This window comes from Schistocerca serialis, chromosome 7 (genome assembly GCF_023864345.2).
Source record: "Schistocerca serialis cubense isolate TAMUIC-IGC-003099 chromosome 7, iqSchSeri2.2, whole genome shotgun sequence".
In the NCBI taxonomy this organism is placed as follows: domain Eukaryota; kingdom Metazoa; phylum Arthropoda; class Insecta; order Orthoptera; family Acrididae; genus Schistocerca; species Schistocerca serialis.
In genome coordinates this window covers 102,519,805-102,533,604 of record NC_064644.1, presented here as the reverse complement: position 1 = coordinate 102,533,604, position 13,800 = coordinate 102,519,805, and the positions used below count along the sequence as shown (strand labels likewise).

The 13,800-nt window shown below is 39.8% G+C and overlaps 1 non-coding gene across 1 annotated transcript; it reads right to left on the bottom strand.

Moving 5' to 3' along the window:
- Window positions 1-12,796: 12,796 nt before the first annotated feature.
- Trnap-ugg (transfer RNA proline (anticodon UGG)) lies at window positions 12,797-12,868 on the bottom strand. The gene has a single exon. It is a non-coding gene; the product is annotated as a tRNA-Pro (tRNA).
- Window positions 12,869-13,800: the final 932 nt, after the last annotated feature.

The window sequence follows — 13,800 nt, the reverse complement described above, 5'->3', positions numbered from 1 at the left end:
TCCACACTGCCCTCCAATGCTAAATTTGTGATCCCTCAATGCCTCAGAACATGCCCTACCAACCGGTCCCTTCTTCTTGTCAAGTTGTGCCACAAACTCCTCTTCTCCCCTATTCTATTCAATACCTCCTCATTAATACGTGATCTACCCATCTAATCTTCAGCATTCTTCTGTAGCACCACATTTCGAAAGCTTCTATTCTCTTCTTGTCCAAACCATTTATCGACGATGTTTCATTTCCATACATGGCTACACTCCATACAAATACTTTCAGAAACGACTTCCTGACATTTAAATCTATACTCGATGTTAACACATTTTTCTTCTTCAGAAACGCTTTCCTTGCCATTGCCAGTCAATATTTTATATCCTCTCTACTTCGACCATCATCAGATATTTTGCTCCCCAAATAGCAAAACTCCTTTACTACTTTGCCTCATTTCCTAATCTAATTCCCTCAGCATCACCCGACTTAATTCGACTACATTCCATGATCCTCGTTTTGCTTTTGTTGATGTTCATCTTATATCCTCCTTTCATGACACTGACCATTCCGTTCAACTGCTCTTCCAAGTCCTTTGCTGTCTCTGACAGAATTACAATGGCATCGGCGAACCTCAAAATTTTTATTTCTTCTCCCTGGATTTTAATACCTACTCCGAATTTTTCTTTTGTTTCCTTTACTGCTTGCTCAATATACAGATTGAATAACATCGGGGAGAGGCTACAACCCTGTCTCACTCCATTCCCAACCACTGCTGCCCTTTCGTGTCCTTCATGTCCCTCGACTCTTATAACTGCCATCTGGTTTCTGTACAAATTGTAAATAGCCTGTAGCTCCCTGTATTTTACCCCACCAACTTTAGAATTTGAAAGAGAGTATTCCAGTCAACATTGTCAAAAGCTTTCTCTAAGTCTACAAATGCTAGAAACGTAGGTTTGCCTTTCTTTAATCTTTCTTCTAAGATAAGTCGTAAGGTCAGTATTGCCTCACATGTTCCAACATTTCTATGGAATCCAAACTGATCTTCCCCGAGGTCGACTTCTGCCAGTTTTTCCTTTGGTCTGTAAGGAATTCGCGTTAGTATTTTGCAGCTGTGACTTGTTAAAGTGATAGTTCGGTAATTTTCACACCTGTCGACACCTGCTTTCTTTGGGATTGGAATTATTATATTCTTCTTGAAGTCTGAGGGTATTTCGCATGTCTCATACATCTTGCTCACCAGATGGTAGAGTTTTGTCAGGGCTGGCTCTCCCAAGGCTATCAACAGTTCTAATGGAATGTTGTCTACTCCCGGGGCCTTGTTTCGACTCAAGTCTTTCAGTGCTCTGTCAAACTCTTCACGCAGTATCGTATCTCCCAATTCATCTTCATTTACATCCTCTTCCATTTCCATAATATTGTCCTCAACTACATCGCCCTTGTATAGACCCTCTATATACTCCTTCCACCTTTCTGCTTTCCCTTCTTTGCTTAGAACTGGGTTTAAGTCATCAAAATGAGTAAAAGACTTTAGTGTACAGAAGCGTGCAATAAGATACATTTGTCACGAAAATTCAAGAATATCACGCAGAAACCGGTTCAAGAAACCTTGTATTCTAACCACTACTTCTCAGTATATTTATTCCTTGGCGAAATTTGTTCTAAGTAATATATCTCTATTTCCAACCAATAGCTCAATAGATACTATCAATACTAGGAATAAGAACAATCTATATAAAGACCTAAAATCACTTACCTTGGTCTAAGAAGGAGTCCAATATTCAAGAACACAAATTTTCAATAAATTGCCAGCAACCATTAAAAACTTGGTTTCCGATAAACCACAGTTCAAACAAAGTTTGAAAGATTTTTTTGATGGGCAACTCCTTCTGTTCCACAGACGATTATGTCATCAGGGACTGTTAGGCAAGTTTAAGTTGAAATGTCGTTTAGATTTCAGTTTTGACTGCCATTGATCACAACAGTCAAGATTAGACATTTTCTGGATGATAAATTTATTAGAAGTGCATAACTATTTTCATTCTGAAGGTGTATTAATTCTGTAAATATTAGCAGTTCTAGTTTACTGTAAAGTGTTCACCTATTTTGAAAAGCCCTTGACAAATGATCATGATAGAGAGCATTATATGGTTCAAATGGTTCAAATGGCTCTGAGCACTATGGGACTTAACATCTATGGTCATCAGTCCCCTAGAACTTAGAACTACTTAAACCTAACTAACCTAAGGACATCACACAACACCCAGTCATCACGAGGCAGAGAAAATCCCTGACCCCGCCGGGAATCGAACCCGGGAACCCGGGCGCGGGAAGCGAGAACGCTACCGCACGACCACGAGCTGCGGACTAGAGAGCATTATATTCGAATTTTTTATGTTCTTTATGTTATAGTTTCTGACATGTTCCACACCCACCAGAATCATCTCATTTTTGGGTCCATGGAACGAAAACTGGATCTAATCTAATAAAGTCTAATTTAATCTAATCACCTGCATACAAATGACAGTTCTGGCAATCCACTACTGCTCTTTTATACTTTGTGTACGCGATGTTACCGCCATCTTTATATGTTCATATCGCTATCCCTGACTTTTGTAACCTCAATGTATGCTTAAGCATAGCGTTGTGTAGAACCAGTTTCCAGCGATGTGGAAGGCGTAGTATACCTTTAGCAGAGCCTGTTCTGTTCATGGTGCAAATGGAGCGGTCTATGGCTGTCGAATCTCTGGAACAGTTGTGAAGCGAATGCCACGAAGTGGTTCCTTCATCTTTGGAATCAAATAAAAGTCACAAGGCCTTAAGTCCGGGGAGTATGGTGGATGGTACAGTACTTCCCAGTCCCATCGACCGAACAGAGCAACCACAGCTTGCGCTGTATGCGTCCACGTAATGTCGTGCAAAATGATTGGTGGGTTGCGCAGAAAGTGTCACCGTTTCTTTCACAAAGACGGTCGCAGGCGATGCTCCAAAAACGAACAGTAATACTGTGCATTGACGGTGGCATTCTCTTCGGAGCTGGTCCAGAGATTCGACAGGCAGTTGACCGCTCCATCCTCCATCAACAGAACAGACTCTGCTAACGGTATACTACGCCTTTCACATCGCTGCAACGGGTTCTACGCAAAGCTGGTGACTACTTTGAAGAACAATAACAGGTGCAAACATATAACTCTTTTGTATCGGTTGTGAATAAATAGTTGCCACTATTTAAGCTCCAAGCCTCGTATTTCATAGGGTCCTGCGGGCCTTGTCCGTGCAGTAGTTAGATGACGAAGTTGAAATGTATGAGTAGATGATTTTCTTTATAACTCTGTATAATATCTGTAACTGTTCACTGTTTTCGAGTGTCACGACTCTGTCAAGACGCTGAAAAACAAAACGTGTGAGCCGGATTAATACGGATGGCCGGAGGACAATTATTAACACAAAATAAACGGCGAACTGTAGCGTTCAATTGTATAGGCAAGAACAGTTTCGCAGGTACTACTCACAGATATACTAGCAGTTGAAAGCAGTATGTGGACGGTATTAACACAAACAACTCCAGACTGTAAAATTAAGTACCATGGCAGTTGTGGTGCTCTGGACGAAGATGAGCCTATTATTATTAGATTTCTGCAATCGATTGAGCTCATTGCCGATTTAGTGAGGTGTCGATTATTAGAGTTATTTGCGGTGATGTCTGGTATATCTGTCTTCGTTTCAGCTAGACACTTTAAAGTAAATTTGCGATGCCGACTGTTATGGTTGTAGGGGGTGTCTAGCATCGCTGTCTTCGTTACAGCTTGTAAGTCAAGCCAATATTCGATTCCATTTATGTGTTATTTGTATATATTTGTTCGATTTATACTGAAGGAATTCTTGTGTGTTATTTTACGATTATGTGGATATCTTGGAATGATGTTACCCTTATTGTCGTATTTTTAGTTTGTCCCCACCAAAAACTCCCCAATCTTTTTCAGTTGTCCCGTTAGTTTCATTTCATTTGGGGACTGAATTATTTCACCTGTTCTTATGTTTGACTGCCATCTTGTTAGCAGCCTGTTATTAAATATTATCTGTGGTTGTCTTGATAAGTGATGTAAACGCTGCTGTTTATTCCAAATATGACGCCATGTGTCAAAGCAAATGTATGGAATCGCACCGTGCGCTAGTCCCGATCCTTGTACGCAGAATTACGTTCCGTTACTATCAATGTGTTATGTGTTCACGACGTACATGTCTCGAAACTAAGGTTTATGTAGCCAACGTTGCCTCTATCTCCAAATAGATCGTTTACAATTAAATTTCATCGAAAACCCGCGCTTTACTGTTGATTCTTTATCTGCTCTGAGTATGTGCCCATAGATCATATTTAAGTATCGCAAATTTAAACAAAACAAACAGGGCATCACTGATACACACGGTCAGTTCTACTGTTAAAATTAGATCCACCATCCCAATTCCATTACAGTACGAGCTTCCAACTGAAACAGTACTACCGTTTTTCTTCGGTAACAGAAGACCTGAAAACGGAATTCAGCATTCCTGCTTCTGCTTCTGTTGCCTAGGGTTCCTGTGTCTTCCGTGAGTGTGTAGACACTATTTTAGATGCCACTGAAAGCTTAACTAGAATTTCTTTTGACCTTGTGAGAGGATTTTCTAGACGATTCTGCTACAGTAGCTGTTGAAGGCCTAACGCATTGTCTTATATTGTTTATTTATTTTTGTAGTCAAACATGTTTCATTCTGCATCTTCTCTCTGTTAATAGCCTCTTAGACAGTAGTCACTGTGTCTTTAGAAGTCAGTAAGGCAGTCATCATCTGAAGATTGTTTTGAACTTCACAGTGCATTACTAGACATGTCCTGTAGGAGGTGGTATGCATTATCCTCCAGCCTCTGAAGTGGCTTATCCACCCAGTTATAGGAGGACCAATAATTTAACGTGGATTCCAAACCATGCTGCATCTCGGCATTTTCACATCAATAAACATTGTAAGAGGTGAAACAAGTGAAACGTGACAGATAAAGATCCTAGGATTGACCGGGGATTGAACTCGACATGGATTTGTAGTCTGGAACATTACTATTGAACAACTGAGCCAAGTCATGGAGCGTTTGCCTGGCATTATGAAAAGTTGTACGACACACATTTCTCTCTAGTTCTTGATCGAAAATTCTGCAAACCTTGAGCCACAGTCGCTCTTCATTCTCCTGCCCAGTGCTAAACGTTTAAAATTCCTACTTGGGAATTAACATCACTGCCGCTTCACTTAGTTTACTAAATGATTGAGTAAATCATTCCACTAATGTTAGCTTCCCTTCATATTTTGGTACTGGTTTTTGCTACAACTACCTCACTGTTTCTCATACCAGTTGTAATGTGCAGGTCTTCAAAGAAGTCCAGTCTATTTGCTACCATTAGATGTAACATATTTTCAAACCACATGTTCAAAGTGATTGTCAGAGGAAGTAGTTAGTAATGTTTCATAGGAGGTTTTGTCACATTCACCACTTACAAAGTATAATTATAGCGGTCTATTTTTGGATGATTCATATGTGTTCCAATGACGACACTGTGACTGGGGACAATGTGTATTAGCTGACTAAGATTCTCTCTAAGGTGAGCCTTCTAGGCAATAAAACGTCCCAATTATGAGCTTTTGCCCATTGTTGGGACTGAGTCCTTAAAACAATTATTTTGCTGGTTGATGTAAGAAAGGCCAGAAACAAAGTGGAGAAACAATAATTGTGAAAAAAGTTAAAATCTGAAAAAATGAGTAATTCAAATTAAAAAAATATAATAAAATAACACAAACTTACATCTAACAAGAAAGGATTGAAAGGATAAAGGCGATGAGTTATAAAACAAATAAAATTGAGGGCATAGATGAGGACTCAAACATAAATCTGAAAGATGAGAATAAGTTAACGGTTATTTGTAGACAGTTATAATCAGTCATCACAGTGAAAGAATACCTTCAGCAGTTTTTCCTTTATTGGAGTTAGCCTCGCAAAATAATAGTACAGAAAGATCTTTAGTTATTCACTATTCAAACTTGACACTCTCTAAAAACTCAGACAAAACGTTCAGAAAATTTTCAGTCTTTATGAGGCAGTGGAAACAGAAATTCAGTTAAATAGTTAACGTAATTTTCAGAACAAAACAAATTAAAGTGAATGCCTCTAATTGTTTGTGATTTAGTTAGAAGAGTTTTCCTGAGGAGTTTTATATTAGTGTTCCAAGAATGAAACTCATTCATTCACTCACTGTGTTTTGTAAATCCCTGCACTAAAGAGAGAGTTCAAGGGATATGGACCAATTCAGGTTATACATAAGCAGCCACTGCAGCCTACTTCTCTAAAATTTATCAGTACCAAAATATGGTACTGACGTTGGGTTATACGTGCAAATATCAGTTTGACAAATAAACGTTTCAAGTGCAGCTCAAAGTGTTCAGAAGCTTTCTTTAATAAATATCTTAAAGCTGCAGACCATCAAGCATTCAAGATTTTTATTATACATACTGATAACTGTGGAAATTACTTTATTTTTTTCATGTACATTAGGAGGAAAACAGTCCCTAAGAAAAAACTGGCACTACTACTACTTTTCTAGCGCTCAGTCAACATTCATACGTAACTAGGCTTTCCTTTTCCCACTAGTTTTGCTTCTACACACGTTTGACACGTATACTGCAAACATCTCTCTGTACACCTTGCCCTCCCACATCTCTCTGTCCATCTCCTCCTGCCCCTCTCTTTGTCCACCTCCTCCACCCCTTCTCTCAGACCATGTCGTCCTCCTTCTCCATCTGTCCATTTAATCTACCCCCTCTTTCTGTCCATCTCATCCTCCTCCACACACTCTCTGCCTATCTTCTCCTCCCCCCCCTCCCCCCCACTCTCTTCATCCTTCTCTTTCTCCTCCTCCTCCATAGTCTCTCTCTCTCTCCATCTCCTACTCCTCACCACTTTCTCTGTCCATCTTCTACTCCCTCACTCCTTCTATCCATCCCTCCTCTCCTTTCTCTGTGTGCATCTCCTCCTCTCCCCATTTTCTGTCCCCTCATCCTCCCATTCTTTACTATCCGTGTTTCCATCACTCTCATAAACTGCATGAGTAAGAGTAGTTAATATGGCATCCTTTTAACTGATTTGTCAGTATCCAGGAAATTAGCATTTTCTGCCTTGTATCAGTCATTAACCTGTTAGTGATGCATATCCCATACAGAAATTATGTCTACTTCTAATATTGTGCTTGTGAACTGCAGGAGTCACCATAAATTCACTCTTCATATCATCTACAGATATCTCCTAGGAATATATAAGTTGTCACATAAATGTAAGAATCTGTAAGTCTCTGAAAACGTTTTTGCCAGGTTTTCAGTTATCAACTTTACACAATATTCTTACTGGACGTTTCTATAGAACACTTTTTTGGTATTAACGGTACTACAAACTTTATGACATGGATCCTGTACAAAAACTGATGAAGAGAATTACTGGAGTGGTAAACTTAGCGTAAGATTAAACCAAAATATGAAACCAGAAAAGTTTTAAGAGTTATCACATTTTAAGAATGATTTGAAGAATTAACTGACAGGTTAATGTGAAGATAATGAAACATTTATGTCAAATTAGTGTTGGGGTTGCATCTCTTTTACATCATGAAAATGACAGAAAGGACAAATGTATAGGAAATAAGCAGCAAATATTAACTGTGTTGACAGTCACAAGTAAGATAATAACACAATTCGTAGTACAGATATTCTAAGGCATTAGACATCTGTACTGGAACGAAAAAAAAGTGCATTCTCTTGTTCTCTGTAGCTCTAATTATAATAATGATGTTTTCTTTATTCTTTTATGATTTAGTTGGAAGCAAGTGCTGCATATTCCTTTACTAACGATGTATACAAATTTAGTTTGTCTTTCAGTCATTTAACTATGATGGGAAGTAATTGATTTGGTGACATATCGATAACGAGTCATCAGTGCGCCATCAAGCACACTTTATATATAAGTCGAACCTTGCAATCTAGATTTCTTATGACGAGGTCGGATTTTAATAACAAATCACATCTTTCTGGTGAACGTTGGGTTCAATTTTAGATCAATGTACGCACGAATTCAGGTACTGTAGTGAAGAAAAACATATATTTATTGTGCATATAAAGTCATATTTACACCTTTTTAGTAATAGGTCACTTTTTGACCATCTTTTGCCAAAAATGCCTATATCTGTCGTATCTTCAAGGACACAAGAATAAAAACATGATAATGTTTGAGGTTATGTTGTCACAAATAAACACAATAATTACTGCAAAGCTTTAATTAGAAAGACTATAGTAGACAAGCAGCGTAACACAGCAATCAGTTCGATGGAAGAAATTTTGTGCAGGGATGACGAAACGCTCTCGAAGCAACAAAGGCGGCGTCCAAAGTAGTAAACTTCGCACAAGTGGTCGCACTATTCAGTCTGGTTCAACGTGCCGAACGAAAAGTACTCCAGCAGCTTGAAGTTGAGAGGTTTTGCTCATGATTTTGGAGAGAAGTTCTTCAGCTATGATGGAGAAAAATTATTTTGTAAACTATATGAAGTTAAAGTTAGTGCAGAGAAGCGCTTTAGTGTGCAACAATGCTGTAATACCGCCAAATATAGCAGCTGTGTGAATCGAAGTGCAGAAAATGACAGTAGACAAACGCTTTTATTTGAGCAGACTGGTCATCTTCAACCATGTGTTCTTTAGTGACTTTCGTGACATGATGGTATCTTGAAACACCACATTCGAGAAGCTGAAGAATCGACTCTTCCGACAGTTTTGGAGAAGTACTCAGATTAATCAAAAATGAAGAAGAACTATTTATCCGCATTCTACGAAGAGGTGCTCAACAAAATACGAATTAGTGTTGCTGACCAATAGGTCTTTGTGTCCTCAGTTGGAAACACCGATATGGGTGGGTGTTACGTTGCATATGCTGAAGTTGGCGTTCTAAAAGTTGACGGGCTTGGAGAATTTGTTCCTCCTGGCGTGTGAAGCTCTTGAGAGAGTAAACAAGTCGACAGATACAGTTTTTTTTTTTTTGGCCAGCTTTATGAAGCTACTGTGCATGTCTGGTGCGAACAGAGACAACATTTTGCTGTTATGCTTCATACATGGCTAAAGCAATCAAGAGGCTTTCAGGTTCTCTACCTCAGTATGGTGTATGTCACTTGCCTTGCACATGCATTACACAGAGTTGGAGAAAATGTGGAGTCAAATTACACTGATGTAAAGGAAATCTACATGTGAGCTGTGCTATGGGTTCCGAAAATCAAAGAAGCACCTTTACCGCTGCTCTGTCCCCAGCCTGTTCTTACACGATGGGTCTTGCCTTGGTGCTTCTGAGTATTACTGCACCAACTACACCAAAACAAAGACAATCTTTTGTGAGCTTCACAGTGATGAATTAAGTGCTATTGAAACTTGCAAAAGGTCTAACAAGGAATTCCTTGAATTTGAGGTCACAAAAGGCCAATGATGTTTACAGCATTCGATGCCCCACATATTGTCTACAATCTCCCTCTTTCCAAGCATTAATCCCGACTTGCAGCGTCTGCTGGGTAACCGGATGTGGCATGTTAATTGTAAGGGATGGCCAGATGCCCTTCCTGTCGCCACCCTGTACCCCCCAGAAAGGAATGAGTGTACCCTAACTGTCTGCATCCAGGGTAATCCATGGAATAGTGTGAATGTGTTTAGATGTCTGCGAGCTGTGTAACTGAGGCGGAACGTGGGGACCAGCCCGGTATTCACCTAGTGGTATGTGGAAAACCACCTAAAAATCACATCCAGGCTGGCTGGCAAACTGGCCCTCGTCGTTAATCCGCCAGGCAGATTCGATACGGGACCGGCGTGCCTACCTGAGTCCAGGAAGCAGCGCGTTAGCACTCTTGGCTACCCTGGCAGGTCACATATTGTCTACAATGCAACCACAATATTGGGTGCTAACAGCAACAGAGACCGGGACTGGAGGTATCCAGTGGCGAGCACAGCCTGAAGCTACAGGGCGTTGTAGAACAGCTTAGTCGACGAGTAATTCACAAGAGTGCTATAGTGCTAGTGGTGGTGATACGAAGCAGAGCAACGGCAACGATAAACAAAGCTTACATTGACATTATATCTACAATAACAGTTGCCGAAGTTGATATTTCGTCAGAATGAAACCTGAGGAACTTCGCACAGTGAGAAAGAAGTGGTAAATGAAATACTGGCATTTCTGCAAGATGAGTCAGTGGAATGTGTGGTGTCGTTTACGCTCTACGGTGCAGACGATGTCCATGCGGAGTACAGTGATGACGGTATGTGCTTAACACTGGAAGTGGTATTGAAACAGGTGTAGAGCCATCATCCATGTTGGACAGGGAGCAACAAATCCCGTTTCCAGTGAAACGTAGTAAAGGAGAATCGCTGTCCAAGGAGAGTGTACTAACCATAATTACGTAAATGGGAGATCACCGCCAGCGTAGTATAAAACACTTATGAACAGATTTTAAATAAATCCGCGGCGATATGACCGGCTAGTGGATAAGAAGAGCTACGGATATTCAACGGAGGACACTTGTTACAAAAACCGATGTTTGTGCCTTTCAAGGATGCTCGATACAATTTACGGGATGTGCGTGATAGCGATCTACTACGTTACGCCCATCAAATTGAGCGCGACAGAGATTACATCGATTGCAAGGAAAGCAGTAGATGGCAGCATAATGTCAAACAGTGCTACAGAATTGCAAGACGTAAGATAACGAAATTTCAAACAAAGCGACATCTCGGAATGCACAGCAAACTGCGGAATCGGCCCGAAGATTTGTAATGAGATAAACAAACTTATCCCATCGTACAGTAAAAAATCTGTTTTCATCTCCGACAAATAGGGATCCAAAGAGGAAATTCATGTGAATGGAACCCTGAAATTAGAGGTACCAAGAGAATTGTATTACGATCAACTAACATCAAGGCCTTAACTCACTTGTATACAATTATGCCGACTGTCAAGCTGGATAGTAATGTGGCTGGAAAGTTTTTTATTGTGCTGCGGAAAATTGGAGTTGGTATGTCCCTTACGATTCTTTCTCGTGTGCGTTATCTTCCAAGGACAGTAGGAAACATTTACGTTACTGCAAGCAAGAGTGGTAAAATGAGTGCAAGAGAACTATAACTATGGTATCAGCATTGCTTTTGGCCAATAGCTCGTCAAAATAACTTGTTTTTGCGATTCCTGGTCTCCTTGTAAAAATTATACACCTTCAGAGCACTTCTGACAAGTGTGTGACATTGTAATTCATATTGCGTGGAACCGCTGGAAAAACTGAGCCCCTGGATGCGTGTTTTATCCGTGCCAATAAAATATATTATCTCACTGTCTGCTGCTACGCCTTAAAGGACAGCCAGTTTCACGATAAGCTCCACGGCAGTTTCGCATTCGCTTGCATGCCATTACATACCAGCAATTCTCATCACTCCGTTACGCGAATGTAATTCTATATGCAATCTTTAACAGTGGACACCCAGCAGAAGATCCTGCACAGTTTGTATGTAACTCCCGAGGAGTTCGCCTTCGATCTTGATGGTGCGAACCTTTGTGATCACTGTGATGCGTCATTTTTCGTTCTGTGTTCATGGTGCAAGTTAATGTTTCATTCTGAACATTTATTGAATGTCGACGATATCAATTTTGTGAAGTGCGATACTTCCATCCAATACAAGGATGATCTCTACACCTCTCTGACACTTATTTTCTGTTGCCCTCCTGATGCACACGGTGATATTTTTCCTAATTCTTAACATAAGACTTTCAAATATGGTTTACTGAAGCCTGAAACTTGCGACATCGCTCTCAAGGTACTCCTTGTAAGATAGCCAGTCTAGAAACTTGGTATACGTCAACGGAAACTATTCAGCGCTATGAAAAGCCATCATACGACTGGAAGTTGCTTTTACTGAACTGAGTAACGCCTTGGATGTAGTGCAACATGTGCAGAGTGTGTTGCGTCGAGTTCGTAGGCATGTGGTCGACGAAGTGAACTACAAATTCTACAGTGGAATCCTGAATATTGTACAATACTCAAAATTAGTGACAGGCTTTCTGGAATGTCACAAAAATTGGAAGACAATGAACCAAAGCTGGCATACAGTGACCTCGCAGCCTTCAAATACGCTCCTGTGATATGGAGAGGAATTTTCCCAAGTACAAAACCATCCTCAGCGACAACTGCATACCTTTGAAAATGGAAAACCTGAAGATGCACCTTGCGATCCAATGCAACTCTGTAGAAACTGAAGTTTTACAGGACATAGTAACTAACTTGGAATACTTTAAACAAGTGGTGTGCAGTAGTAAAAACGTGGTTTTATTGTTTGGGTAGGTGTTACTATATGTCGTCTTGGTTTTTTTTTCTTTCAAACACACGCAGATATGTCAAAAATAAGCGCTGGTTAGATTCAGACACTGCAAAAAGTAGGTACAATGCTCACAGTTTGTTCAGATGTGAACTCTGAATTGCAAGGTATATAAAAAAAGCCAACAAGGGCATTTTTAAATAAACTGATTTAAAATTATATTTTATTTTTTAGGTCATAAACGCTTGCATATTTCGCTGTTTTTTAGCTCATTAAAATCTGGGCCGAATTATAAGTAAGATTTGTGCATCCATTCAGACGAACTATTACAATTCAATACTTGCAACACAGAAAAGCAAAGGATGACGCACAGTTTTATTGTTTATAGAGAAGAATACGTCTAAAAAGGTAGGTTAAAATATTTAAGGGCTCAGCCGGGATTTGAACCCGGGACCTCCTGCACCCAAAGCAGGAATCATACCCCTAGACCACTGAGCCCGACAGAGGATAAATCCTGCATTGAGATACTAGTCATTGAGGTAGCAGGAGTATTTAGAATTGAATTGAAAATTTACGTTTGGTTGTCGCTGACGTTTTTAGGTTTAGCGCTTGAACATATTATCTCCCACGAGAGTTTGCACCACTGTGCCACAGACTCTAGACTGGAGTAATGAGGTGCGGTACAGGATACACAATGTACCAAAAGGCCTACAGCGAAAGTATTAAATTGTTGTAAGATCGGAACACAGTGGTAATCTATGTTCTTCTGGGGTGCGGTTGTTTCAGACCACTAGTTATACTGATCTGCGAGACATTCTGAATTACTTTTCTTCTCATTTCACTTCAACTGCTAATCTCTCACATTCTAATATCTGGAAGAAACGTCATCATTCCTTTTATAACATGGCTCTAAGGAATAGTAATTTGTAGTTGTGTTTGTTTTTTGATGAAAATGTTAGGCTGTCAACAGTATACCATATGCTGAGCTAAAGAGTAACAGATGTGAGAAACGCAATAACAAATGTCAGGTGGAAAAGTATTATTAACAGAACACAAAGTAGCATCGGAATCACAAGAACAAATATAGGGAATATTTTTACAATTATTCAATATAATTCAACATATTCCAGTTTATTGTAAGTTAACTAATTCATGATACAACTATGTTATTAATCACAGGTCTATTATGACAAGTATATATACGTTGCTTAAATAGTCGTTATGCACATAGCGCACTCATAAAAAAGTTTACTCTTAATCCAAAACCAATATTAATCTGCTGTATGTCCTCAGGATATACAATGGTTGTAGTTTCGCAACGCTTTCAGTCGTTCGGAGTACCAACATGGTAAGGCCAGATTGGTCCTTGACAAGACCGGCTGCTGTTCCGACTTCAGGTGCTTAGTCTACCAACCATAGAGCATCAAGTT